General features: G+C 52.7%; 1 protein-coding gene across 3 annotated transcripts in view; it reads right to left on the bottom strand.

The window, feature by feature from the left end:
- The window catches only part of LOC112965356 (copine-2-like), a 39860-nt gene extending 27369 nt beyond the window's left edge, over nucleotides 1–12491 (bottom strand). The window contains exon 1 of one of the 3 annotated variants that reach the window (XM_026064273.1): nucleotides 11844–12491. The gene's annotated coding sequence lies outside the window, so the exon portion shown is untranslated. Of the gene's footprint in view, nucleotides 1–5797; nucleotides 5973–6811; nucleotides 6832–11843 lie in introns of those variants that run through there. The other 2 variants (XM_026064283.1, XM_026064265.1) reach the window with 2 other exon arrangements.
- Nucleotides 12492–13096: the final 605 nt, after the last annotated feature.

Genomic DNA, 13096 nt, shown 5'->3' with positions numbered 1-13096 from the left:
ACCCAGATCCACAGCTCAGCACGTGACCCCCAGCTCTCCTCGAGCTGGCAGCACAAGCCACCACTCCCGGGTTCCTGGGAGGGCAAAGCCATACTTCTTAGCAAGATCAGGATGAGCCAAGAGAGCGAGGCAGTCCCTGGTGGCCTGATCCTGTCCCATCACCTGTTCCCATCCTCTCGCATATGCATCCTGGAGAGTATCACTTGGCAATGAGCATTATGCCTGCCCTGTGCCCCTGATGCTCAGGTGTGCGTCAAAGAGCAGCTCCCACGCATTGCACAACCACGGGAAGACCTTCCCAAATCACGGCCGGTGATTTGCATTTCAGCAGAGCAGCTGGGCCAGCCCTCACGTCCCGATGGAGGGCGTGAGGCTGGATGCAGGCCGCTCACCAGGACCTGAGTGAACACACTGGAGCTAAGAGGAGGCTCGGAGATGGTAATGTGTACTCACACAGGCACATGCACACGCTTCAGAGTGTGGGAAACAAGAGGCAGCGCTGACAAATTAAATAATCTGAAGAGGCAACAGCTGAGCGGGCTCATGCATGCAAGAAAACAGAGCAAAAAAAAAAAAAAAAAAAAAGAGCTGCAAGGCTTGTAATTTCCCAGGAGCCAAATCCAGAGTAGGCCATAGACTGAGAGCAAGGCAGCAGGGTGGTGTAGACACCTGGATGAGGTGGTCAAGTGGAGGAAACAGTTTGATCATCCAGGCCGTCAGAGATGAAGACAACCATCAAGTCCACCTTGCTATATCTGGTGGACTCGTAATGAGCCAGGCCCTGCAGGGTTGACTGAAACACAAATCACAGAACGTCCTCGGTGACAGCCTGGCCAAGAGGAGGACACGTGCTTCCCTTCCCTGGCCAGGACAGAGAATTAGAGGGAGATGGGGTTTAACTCTAAACAAGCCTTGCAGCTCAAAGTCAAAGTAATCACAAAATGCCACTCCAAAATGGAAAACGGAAACTCTGGGGACCAGAGGAAAGTCTCGGCTCTATTTGCACACAAAACCTTTTGTTTAAGCCAAAGCGTTCACAGGGACCCCACGCAAACTTACAAGGACTGTTTTAAATCAGCCCAAAGCTACATTTTCATTAAGTTCCCATCTCTTTAAATATCAATCGATCAGGGCCCCTTCTGCCATGCGAGCAGTGCAAAGAAGAGGGCCAGGCAGTAACGCCGGCTTTGCTCTTCCATGGAAGCTCAGATGGGGAATAAATTATGCGATGACAAACACAGCCACTCATGAGAGGTTTGTCAACAGCTTTCATGGCCAAGATAGAAACCCTTATGACTCAGAGATAACTCTTCCAAAATGTAGGGCGCTTACAAACTAATTCAAGCTACAGACTTTCTTACACTCATGAAGTGTGCCAACTCTACTGTATCCAGTTTTACATCTTACATGGTGCTGGTATCATACTTCAACAGTGTGTTAAAAAGTGGAAGGCTTTCAACAATGTGATAAAATGCTGTTTTGTCCTCGGACTCTGCTGTGTTGTAACACCCAGGATGGACTGGGTTGGGCTGGTGAAGGAGAAGAGAGAAGTGAAGGATATAAGACTTGCAGCAGAACTTGACAGGAAAGCAATGAATGGGAACAAAAGCACAATGCAGAATTCACCTAAAAAAGGAGGCAAAAAGGCCAAGCTTCCTCTACAGTCAATGGAGAGAGACTGGCATCTTAAGAGGGTACCTTGTACTTTGCTAGGGGGTCTCAGGTAAACAGGCGGTATTGTCCTTTTCATGAGCTTCCAGGAACCGAGGGCAACTAGCCTAACCCTTAGGTGGCTGGAGTTAGGCCAGATTAATTCATTGCCCAGTATCCAACACTTGGACAAAGCACTCAGGATTAACCAAGGTTGCACCCAGAGCCAGCATTAATTCCAGCACTTCCTAATTTCAAGAGTTAGAGCTGGGAACATCCAGTTCTGCCTGCAGGAGAAGTTACGTGCGTGGAAATATGGACTGCACAGAAAGAAACATGGACCACCCCTATTGTCTCATACTCATTTAAGGGCCGGCAAGACAATGGCATGGCTTTCCAAGGGGCAGGACTGTCATTCCCACAGGATGTACAGGGATACTAAGATCACCAGCAGACCACAAAGGGACAGTTTAACCCAGCAGGAGATCCACCTCCAGACAGCAACAGGAGAGATAACGGGGAATGACCCACTAATCAACATCCAAGCTTTGATAACCAGAAGCTTGGGTTATAACTTTAGGACAAGACCTGAAGACGCGCTTCCCACTCAGCAGGAGGGTTACCCTTTCTAAGGAGTCACTAGCCAGAACGAAACCAAGCCATTGCCGTTATTGTGCTTTCACTTCATGCCAGCTCAAACTTTAAAGGCTTTGCTTAAGCCCTGTAGCAACAACCTCCTGAAATGCTCAGCAAGCAAAAGCAGTCCTGTAACCCCCGAGCGGTATTTTGCTGAGACTGAGTCACTCGAGCAACTCACAGGCTCTCTGGGATGTACCCACAGTGACTTTTATCATTCCCTTTGCAGCCTTGGGATGTGCATCTCCAACTCGCAGATTTGAGTCCCATCAAGCCTTCCACCACCTGCTTCCCCGGCCTCACCCAGCCTTTCCAGCCCCACAAACAAGTGCCTGCTACAGGGGCAAAGATTTCTGCTTCCCTGCCCTGGACAAGTGACAGGCGACATGAAACCCACTGCAGCCATAAAACCTCCTCCAGATCTTCCAGTGGGGGACTGCAAGGAGAAGCCCAGGACATTCAGTGAGAGACTGCTTTCCTATCACAGGAAAACACAGGTCATTAAAAGAAGCACGTGATTTGGCTTCGATCCACCCTGCGCTGCTGGTCAACCAGACTTCAAGCCCCTTCCCGAGCTCAGAGAGGTCGCTGTCTCGGTGGAGTCCCTCGGTAAGGCCAGCTCTGCTTGCTGCTCAGGTGAAGAGGGGATCTTCCCAAAACCACCCCGGGCAGCCAGCTGGCTCACAGGGGCTCAGCCAGGTCGCCACCTTTTCAGGCTACGTTGTGCGAGGAACGGAGCCATGACTCAGCCTGTCGCACCATGGGTGCTGCTCCCCAGACTGCCTGAGAATGCCTGTGGGCAACCAGCTCTGTGGGGGGGACAGGGCAGAGCTCTGGGGCGGAGGAGGGTGGCTCCCAACCTGCTCAGGACAGACGCCGAGGTCCCCGGGGCGCCGAGGACGCAGCTGCAGGGAGGTTACCACAATTTCACTTACTCTGGTGCTGCAACTCCCGGCAGAGGAGCATGAATCACTGCTGTGCAGACATGTCTTATCTCCTTCCATTTTGCTGTCGGGTTTCTCTCCTCCCGTCGGCTTACAGAGCGCAAAGGACTCCCTGGTTGGGCATCGAGCCGAGAGGTGCTACAGCATGCTGCTGAGCCCGAGGCGGGGGCCAGCGGCGCACTCAGGGTTGCGTCACCCAGATTCGTCGACTTGTGGCAGACTCCCAGGGCAGCTCCGGGGTTGGGACAGCTCTGAGCATCCTGCCAAGGCTGCCCTGGAGCTGCCGAGGATGCATGGGCACGTGCCAGGTGGAAACTGGTGAGGAAACATGCCAAGCTGAGCATCTCCCACATGCCAGCTCCAGTTCCGATCTTCCTTGAGGCACCCCAAGAGCCAGGCGCAAGGAAGGACCAGCTACAACAAAACGGTCCTCGACAGACCCTGCGCCCTCCTCACAGCCTATTCCTGCATTTTGCCACCCTTCCCACTAGAAACCCTCCCTTGCTGCAGCTCCAGCCTCTCTTTGCCCTATCCACCACGGATGGGGAAGCTCATCTATTCCCTCCTTGTTGGCAACAGCCTTCCACGCACCTGGAGACTGCTACCCTGCTTCCTCACCGCCCGCTCGTCTTTCCCACAGCCACAGAACGGGAACGTCCCCCTTCCGCTTGCCTTTCTCCCAGGGCATTCAGTGAGGTCTGCAGGGACCCCATCCAACTCATACCAAGGCAGCCGGCTTCCCCAGTGCCCTGCGGAGTCGGGGCGCTAACAAGTACAATAACAGCGCAATATATTACACTGTAATAGTAGTGTAAAAACAGGTGGAGCACACAAGACCCTGGAGGGAAAGGGGATTAGGAAACACTATTATTTACTGTTGGTCGCGCTGGCTGAGCTCCTCTGATACCTGGAAGTGCTGCTTAGCAGCGATACTTAGCACTTACAAGAGGCCTTGCAGGCTCCAAGTGCTTTGCAAGCACTGATAAATTAACTCCACTCCGTTCCCTTTGCTCCCCCAGGACAGCCAAGTCGTTTTCTCATCACACAGGGAACCTGACTGAGGGAGCCAAACCGCATCCTAATGAGTGGGAAATCCCAGCAGGGATCCCTGCAGACAGCAAGGAGCCAGATGGGAGGAGATGGAGAGATGTCACCATTTGCTGGCCAAGCAGGAGCTGAACTCAGGAGCACCAGGTTTGGGAGGGGAAAGCTCTACCCGCTCCATCCCACTTCCGCAGAGGCAAACCACCACTGCTACCGTTGGGGCAGCAACCGCAACCTTGGACACACATTCATCCGCAACGGCCACAGCACGTGAGGATGTGACCATCCCCGTTTGCTGTTTTCTGCAGACTTCCCACATCACCTTGGGCAAAGTACCTCATTTCTCTGCCTGTTTCCCATCTCCCCTACCTTCCCCCGGAGGGTTGAACCGAAGGCCTGTGAGCTGCCTGGGCTGGCCCAGGTAGGAGACACCTGAAGCCCAGGGCAGTGACATGATTGAACCAGTCAGGAGACAAGCACCCACTTGCAGTGGCATCTGCTCCACGCCAGCTCTCCTGCTGGGCAGCAGGACATCTCTGCCACCACGCGCCCCAGCTGGGAGCCCTGGTACACACTAACCACACGTGGGGCTTTGCTGCTTGGGCAACACCACACTGAAGCAGGCATGACTGCCCTTGCAGACCGCGTCCTCTCCCTGTTGGGATTTTAGACCATACAGAGGGCTATCAACAACTGGAGGTAGGAAAGATGCTCTGAAGAAAGGCAACGATTTGGGCAGATAGGAGCAATGTTCCCCTCGCCAGGACCCATGAGCACTGGCAAGCTCAGCTTCTGCCTCCCCATACTACCAGTAAAGCAGAGGCCTAAGCAGCACCATCCATTGCTTGTCTTGTTGTTTAAAAACAAAACAAAACAAAAAAATCTAAAAAGCAACTCAAAAGCACCTTCCCCTGCCCAGTTAAGAGTCAGGCAGCCTCTGCAAACATCCATCAAAACACAAATCCAACATCTCCACCTGCCTCTTGCGATCGCTGTACATGGCGATGCGGCTGCTGGACTCCGGGAGAGGGGTGCCAGCGAAGTAAGTGCCTCAGGATGAAGGACCAATTTCAACCCAAAGGGCACTGCCAGCAGTGGATTTCCCAGCTGCTCCCAGCACTCGGTCTGGAGGAAACCTGAGATGCGTTTACACCGAAATGCAGCTTTCCTTGTACCGTTAGTCCTGCTTGCCTCCTTCGCCCACGCGGCAGGACACAGAGCGCAGGACCCGCATCCTCGCAGAGGGTCTCCCATCCTCAGAGACTCGGTGTTCGAGCACGGAAATTGGAGTTTTAAGGGAGCCAGGGGTGCGCAGGTAGACCAAAGCATCTTTAAGTGTTTTCTGGAGTCGAGACAGCCTTCGATGCCAGCTGGCTGGCACCGACACAGCGCCCTCGAGCAGAGAGGCTGCCCTGGTACTTCGGTAATGAAGAGCAACCAGGTTTGCTCTCCAACACGCGCTGCATGAAGCCTTAAAACATCATTACCCAGTTCACTGAGGCTGAGCACGGCAAATCGCTTACCAGAAAGAAGTCACCAGTCCTGAAGAGCATAAGAGCTGAGCGCTACGGAGAGGACAGGTCACCAGCCAGGCACGGCCACCGGGCTCCCAGCGGCCAAGATGCTCCCGTAATTCCCACTTGGCGGAAAGCAACAGGCCGCAACTCAGCAAACGAAAGCAAAACTAGCTCTTCCGCAGCCCGCGGCCATGTACAGAGGGAGGTGGAAAGATTAAAAAAAAAAAAAAAAAAAAAAAAAAAAAAAACCCACAAAGAGAAATCAGGCAGGATTATTAGCAATAATAGAAAAAAAAAAAAAAGGTCTCAAGTTGCTGCAGAGACTAAGCACATTTCAGAAGAGTGCTTAGAAAACCAGGAACGGAAAAAAGAGAAAAAAACGATTTCCTCTAAACCTGAGGAAAAAAAAGAGGCCGATTCTGAGGAGCAGTACCGGATTACTCCACCAGCTGAGCGACTGTGCAGGTGACAACCTGGACACAGCTGGGTAACCAGGCTGAGCACCCGGCGCTGATGGGGTCTCTCATGCCCATCATTTGCCCCATGCCCTGTTAACCAGTCACCCGCAAAGCAGCGTTGCGGTTTCCCGAGTGGTAGCAGCACCGGGCTCGCTGCTCCGAAACAGAGAAAGGACGAGCGAGAGAGGGCAAGAGCAGAGCACAAGGGTGTCCTCCTTTAAAGACACGCGGTGACGGCTGAGCCGTGCGGAGCTGACCCGATTCAAGTTTTCACTGCCAAGCGCACATTTGGGTTAGACAGGCTAAGAAGACTGCACATTTTCGCTTGAATGCAGGCTTCCTCCAGGGCCCAATTTAGGGAAATCTGTGATGTAGGGCAGAAAACATCGCAATGTCACTCTGAATGCTGGAGATCACATCAATTCCTTTACACGCATCGTCCCTGCAAAGCAGACCCAAGGAAAAGGCTTGCGTGCCGGCTTCCTACCAGCTGTGTCGATACATCACTTACTGCTCGGGCGGCCCCTTCCCTTCACTACCTGTAAGCCGAAAATGATCTTACACGTTCCCCCCGGGCGAGCGTGAGACGGGATCCTGCAACGCCAGCTCCTCGCTGGGTGACAGGCAGCTCCCAGTACGTGCAGCACCTGCAGGAAGCTCTGTCTAAAGAGAGGCACATGCAAAACATCGAAATTTCACTTCCTCGTGGCAGAGAGATTCATCTCAGACACATGCACCGGTAAACTCAGGACTACGTATAGCTCCTGTTTTAAATTTTAGCTTCTAGCCATTGCATTAAGACTTTCCCATCATGTTACTACAGCAGCCATAAAATAGCTGGGCTTACTCTCAAGATGGGGGGAATATCTGCTTCATATACCAGTAAAAACAAATGTTATTTTCAAGTTTGGGGAAAGAGGGCTGACTTAATTAAACCTAGACCCCTACGAAATTTAAAAGAGTAGCACAGCAGCATGTGGAAGCTGAGCTGTAGCAAAAGTCAAGCCACCGGCAGCACATCTGGCAGCCGAGTTTGCTAAAAAAGAAAAAAAAAAAAAACACATCTAGGGCTTTCACTCTGCTGAGGCTCCCTAGGAAGGTGCAGAGAAAACCTCTCTTTCATTCCAGTCTCTCATTTGGTTTTATTTCTCTCGAAGTCAAGCAGGAGCGAGGGGCAAAAGGCCTAATTCCCTCGGCTCTCGGACAAGCGAAGCAAGAGGTAGTCATCCTCCCAGCCACCTACAATCAGTCCAGTCCATTAGCAGTAATGCAATGCTGCTCTCCCCGGGCCAGCCTGAATTAGGTGTAAAATGTTTGAGGGCAAAACCATTTTTCTCCTTCTCTGCCCAATATGCTTAACGCAGGCTTATTTAACTTATTAAAATCATAAATGCTGGCTTTCTGAATTTTAACTGAATTCCTCTTTCCAGCCAAAAGCAGCTCACCATATATCGTCAGCAAGAGAAAGGTAATCATCACTTAGGTAATGAGAAATGGTTTTAAGCGTTTTCTAACGCAGCTCCATGCCAAAATTACAACTAGGCCATTTGGGAAGACCCAGCCGGCAGCCCCCAGGGTGGATCAGCCTGCAGGTCCCTCCATCCCAGGTCCCCAGAGAAGACAAGGAACAGCAATTCAAGCAGCAAGGACAGACCCAGCAACCAGAGACGTCCTCCCTGGCACACTGTGCTGCTCCTGCCAAGCAAGGAGACAATATTTATCTGCTACTGGGGAAGAGCAGGACGGGTGTCCGTCCTTCCACGCAGCTGCCACCACCCTGAATCGCATCCCTTCGCAAAAGCAGCAGCCACGATCTTACCCCATCCCGATCCCCTCATACGGCAGTAGCCCAACCCCAAGGCCAGGACCAGCAGCCTCTTTGGAAGAGGGGACAACACAGAAGGCTTTGGGGACAACCCAAATGTCCCATCTAACCCACGCAGCTGTAAGCGGTCCGGATGACGGGGAGCACGTATTCCTCCGGACAAGAGCAATGCTACCAAACTAAGTAGAGCACCTTTTCCACTGGAAATGAATGTATGAATATTTCCCCCACAAAATTCAAGGCACCACCACAAAAAAGCACAGGGTTGGTGTCCGTGGCCAACCAGTGTTTGCCGGGTACTTCTCCTGCTTCTGCGGTGAGCTAGAGCTGCCGGCTGGCCCCAGGGGATTCAACAGGTTTGCCTTGTTCTCACTTATCTACAGACGGAGCAACAAGATCTTCGCACTCCAGCTCCGTGGGCAAAACCAGCAACAGAAAGACCGGAGCAAGCGACCATCTGCGCCACCCAGCATGTCCCCAGCTGACTCCATGGGGTGACACATTTTGGCCAGCATGTTTCATCACGACCAACGCAGTCCTCTTCTCCCTGCGCTTCCCTGTCCATATCCAGCTGCCATCTCTTCCCGATAGCTGTATCATAAATCAATTGGGGCAAGGATCGGCTGTTTGCTTAACAGTCAGAACTTCAAAGCCCTTCCCCTAATAACATAAAGAAAAATTAATAGGTAGTTTTGCGCAGTGCTTATTCGTGATGGTGTGCAGATACCAAGCCACAGCGACACTGGGGAAAGAAAACCCTCTGTGCGCAGCAGAGGTAGCTCAGCGTACAGGAAAATACAGGAAAATACAGCATTTCGTTTGCAACAGCCCTCTCCCATGTGAATTTGCTGATGTCTGATAGAACAGATTTTTAGTCTTTCCCTCCACGGAGGGACTTCCGTCACCTCTCACCTGTCCATCCACCAACTTACGCCAACTTACAGAAACTCAGCATCTTTTAGGCCCCATCCTGCATCAAACCGGGCAGAACCTGGTCAGAACAAGAGGGATGCAAATACCCAGCGCCATTGCATCTGCCTGGTTTCACTGGGGAGCGAGGCTAAACAAAAACACCCGGCCTTAAGTCTTTATTCTGGAAGCTGCACCTTAGCGTCCCTAAGGGCTGGAGCTCCCCTTCACACCGCACACAGGTAAAGCTCCCACTAAGAACCAGTGCAGCTTTACTCTCATCAGTAAGACCTAATCTTTTCCTAAACATATATTTTTTTAATCTTCTGGCTTTGCAGCAGAGAGATACTGCCAGGCTGGCACTTGACGCACTAAGCTCATCCTGATATGGATTTCTATGACAGAGATACAAAACCCTGAATGCAGTGGTTTATAATGAGAATTAAGGCTGATAAATTCTTAACTCCTTTCCAACGGCTTTAGAGACTGCTAGAGGGAATGTAAAACTTGATTTAAGTGGTTGCACAGTCCTGGACTAGCTGTTTAACAGCAAAACTTGTGTTCCCAGCTCCTGTGAATTTTAAAATAAGCCTCATGAGGTCTGATGTTTCTTTGTAAATCCTCAGCTTCTGGAATCACAAGATCATGGAAAATCCAGAACCAGGAGGGATGGTGACCGTTTTAGACGTGAGCTTTTTCCTGCTGGCTGCGGGAAAGAGACAGAAAACCTGACAGTTCCCAAACCCAAAGCCTCAGAAAAAAAGAGCAGGCAAATAAAAAATGCAGCCATTACTGCTGAATACTACGGTTTGTTTTTCCGACGCACTACCACCATTTCTGTGACTATAAAATGTGGGCTCCTCACTCACCAGAGTTCTTGGGAATTACTTTTTTTCCTTGCTCCTGCAATCAAAACAACCAACCTCTCTGGCCAAAGCAAAGTGAGCAGCCAGGAAACTGAACCAAAACGGTAAAAAATGATGACTCGGGAAACATTTTACACAGGTTTAAAAGACAAACAGTAGGGTTTCGGGGGGGGGGGAAAAGTGCTCGATTCTTTTTTTTCACGCTGTTTTGTGGTTTTGGAGCCTGCCAGGAACACAGATTCAAACGCTTGTCTGCTCCACCGTGCCAGAAAGTTACCTTTTCTTCTCCTTCCCCGCAGTCGGCTTTTGAATGAAATCCAAGACTCCCAAATAATGAGCTCCTTATGAGCGCTGGCAATGCTGAACTAGGACAGGAGACTGCAAGCGTTGCTCTTTCATCAATTAACCCGGCATCACATTCACAGCACTCCAACAACTCCGGGCGAACAAGCTCTGATTTACGGGCGCACGAGCGATTCTGGTCAGCTTTCCCCCGAGGCCAATACTCCAGGCAGAGATTTCCACTGAAGTCAGTGGGAAATTCTTTCCACTGAGTTTAACAGGAGCAAGAGACTAAGTTATTAGTCCCGGACTAATAACAAGCCCCACCGTGACTCCCCAAAGCGCTACCAGGCAAACAAAGCCAATGCAATTCCAGTATACAACCGAGCAGACGGGTGAATCGCGGGGTTACCAACAGCCGCTCCGGCATTACCCACTCGCACTATTTTGGGGCGAGAGCCGGGTCGCTGGGAGACGAGGCTGCTGAGAACTGCTGGGGAACGCTACAGCCGAAGCCTGGCAGATACATCCCTGCAGGGCAAAGAGCACCTTCACTCCGCTGCTGAGCTGGAGCTGCCGAATCCTAAGAGGATTTTTCCTCAGCAGAAACCATGGTGCACAGGGTCTGCATCCCTCTCCTGGGATGGCGAAGCACCAGGCTCCCGTAAATCCCTGCCAGCAACGGTTTTATGAACCGTACAACCTTGCCGGCAAGCAGCACTGGGTCCCTCGCTGTCCAACGGGTCAAACCCCAACAGTAAGGATGTTCCCCAGCGCTTACACGTGCTGATGCAGCTCTGTGTGATTTTATTTCCCTTTAAATCATTCAGCCAAACTCAGAAAGGCAGCGGAGAGGGAGAAGCGTTACAGCTCGACGGTCTCAAACACCTGTAGGTAGCCCAGCTAGGCTCCCAGAGCTGCATTTAGCAGCCCCTGCTAAATGGACGCAAACCGAGACGCGGGGGCTATGCCCCCCCCGACCTGGTCCTGGGAACAGCATGACGCACACTGCCAACGCCTACGGAGGTGGTCTGCCAGCGAATGCCATCTCCGGGGGCGTAAGGGGTACCCGAGCCCTCAGAAGAGCAGATCCAGGATTTCTCGTCTACCCAGTGCAAGTGCTAGGGGCTGCCGATACTGCAGCTAGTCGCACCTTCGAGGGCACCCGAAAGCCTCACCTGACGCTTCCCCTCCACGTTATTCCAGCTGGGATGCCCCAGAAGCAACTACAGAGGCTCCAGCAGGCAAACAAAACCAGCCACCATCAAAAAATCTGGTGTCCCAGGCTATCACATAGCTGTACCCAAAGCAAATGCATCATTTCCCCAAGGTTACACCAGGAAAACATTCTCCACCTATTCATTGCTTCAAACCAGCTCCTTTCCACATGCCCTGAGCTTTTGTTCCCAGTCTTCCTCCCATCACCCTGCTCCCTGCCCCCTCCGATAGGGCTCGATTTGATGTCACTTGTGGCCTGTAATAAAACATTTTCTGACCCCTGAAAAGCACAGTGATGGCATACATGGGCAAGAGAGCTCAAACGCTGGCCCTGCTATTAAGAAATTCATGACTTGATCTTTTCTCTCCACTGGTAAGTCCCCCCTGGCTCCCAATGGTCGGGAAGATGCCTGTGTGTGTGTGTCTACAAGAACCCACATGCACAAGTGGCTGCTAGCAGCCAAAGATCTTTCAATAGCAGCAAAAGCAGATACCTGGTCTGGCAGGAGAAGACCGAGGCAGGAGAAATAGGAGCAATATTCAGATCTGAGCACTCCAGAGCTGTCTTCGCACCAGCCTGATTCCAATTCCAGCTTCTTCAACAAGGTTCAGGTGCATCTCCAGGAGGCTTCAAATTCGGGGCTCACATTCATGGGGATTTTCCCAATTCCTTCCCCGACAGGCGGCTCAGGCTCTCGGAGGAGTAGGATCCAGCCCTTTGGAGACGTTTCTGCCACTGCTGCCCCAAAGCTTCTACTCTACCCTGCACCCTCCCACCTCCTGTTCCACCTCTCCTGCAGGGAACAGCTAGGAAGGGTATGTTTGCCCACAAAGTGCTCCGGCACACGGCCCCGCTGCCTTTAACCAGGCTGCTCGCCTAAGTTAGGCTTCCTCACACGAAGGCTTATCGTATCAGGTCCTCCGTGTGGCGGATCTGATGGGAAAACACTTCCCTGCCTGTCATCCTCCGAACGCTTCAGGCTGCTCCGCTTGCCAGGATCTCAGAGAACGAGGAGTCTTGCTGGGGACGGAGCTCTTCCTACCGCCCCAGCAGCCTTCTCCAGAGAGGGGGGCAGGCCGTGCACCCCTGCAAGAGCAGACCCTCTACGTCGCCCCTCGAGCTTCGGACCAACGCGGCGTGGCACAAAGGCGACCACGAGCCGCCGCCGCAGCAGAGCTGCCAACAGCTCCCGGAGAAGCGCTTCGGCGCTCGCCAGCCTTCAGCTCACCGCTTCCCCCCTGCCACTCGCACCGGAGCCGGAGGAGACCAAGCGCCGCGCTACCGGGAAAAAGAGCTACCAAACATCCGAAGTCTCCCGGAGAGCAGCCATGGGACGGCAGCGTCTGTCCCGGGGATCGCTCTTCCAGCGTGGCTGCTCCGGTTGGAGCGGAAGCTCCTGCAGGCAACAGGTCTGCTTATCCTCTCCGCAGCCCCGCAGGGCGAGCGGCGACGCGGAAGGGAAGTTTTACACCAGAGCAGCAACGCGCCCGAAAGGGAGGGAACCAGGGACGGGGAGGAGAGCGCGTAGGGATTGGGATGGTTTATTCCAGGGGAGGGAAGGCAGAGGGGGAACTGCACCATCTCCAGCGCCTGCTGCACACGGGAAAGGGAACATCCAGGGCGGAAAGCCCCAAAGAAAGAGCAACAGGCACGAACTGCAGCCAGGGATATGGGGGGGACGCAGAGACAAGGGAACCCTCGCAGCGGCGGGGCTGCCCGCAGCGCGCAGCGGTCGCCGGCGAGGGC

Source organism: Apteryx rowi, unplaced genomic scaffold (genome assembly GCF_003343035.1).
Source record: "Apteryx rowi isolate R43461 unplaced genomic scaffold, aptRow1 scaffold_1014, whole genome shotgun sequence".
NCBI lineage: Eukaryota > Metazoa > Chordata > Aves > Apterygiformes > Apterygidae > Apteryx > Apteryx rowi.
This window is presented reverse-complemented; position numbering and strand designations above follow the sequence as displayed.